We start from the raw sequence: 829 nt of genomic DNA on the forward strand, positions 1-829 counted from the left end.
GCTCCTGATGGTCTTTGTGATTCATGTCAGAAAGCCAAACAAAGAAAATCTTCATTCAAGAGCAAGACTGATTCATCAATTCTTGAGCCTTATCATCTTATACATGTTGATCTATTTGGTCCAGTAAATGTCATGTCTATTGCAAAGAAGAAGTATGCGTTGGTCATAGTGGATGAGTTCACCAGATACACATGGGTGTATTTCTTGCACACAAAAAGTGAAACTGCATCTATCTTGATTGATCATGTCAAACAGCTGGATAAAATGGTCAAAGATTCTGTAAAAATTTTAAGGAGTGATAATGGCACTGAGTTCAAGAATTTGATAATGGAAGAGTTCTGCAAAAGCCATGGAATAAAGCAGGAATTTTCTGCTCCTGGAACTCCGCAGCAAAATGGAGTTGTTGAAAGGAAGAATAGAACTCTCATTGAAGCTGCGCGTACAATGCTTGAAGAAGCAAAGCTTCCAACCTATTTCTGGGCTGAAGCTGTGCAGACTGCTTGTTTTACTCAAAATGCAACACTCATTAACAAGCATGGAAAAACACCATATGAGATGGTGAAGAAAAAGAAGCCAAATCTGAAATATTTTCATGTATTTGGATGCAAGTGTTTTGTTCTCAAGACTCATCCTGAACAGCTATCAAAGTTTGATCTAAAAGCTGATGAAGGAATCTTTGTTGGATATCCACTTTCCACAAAAGCCTTCAGAGTCTATAATTTGAGAACAAAAGTGGTCATGGAATCTATCAATGTCTCTTTTGATGACAAGAAGATCACTGGTCTTAAAGATTTCATTGACCATGATCAGCTGAGATTTGAAAATGAAG

Source organism: Apium graveolens, chromosome 3 (assembly GCF_009905375.1).
Source record: "Apium graveolens cultivar Ventura chromosome 3, ASM990537v1, whole genome shotgun sequence".
Classification (NCBI taxonomy): domain Eukaryota; kingdom Viridiplantae; phylum Streptophyta; class Magnoliopsida; order Apiales; family Apiaceae; genus Apium; species Apium graveolens.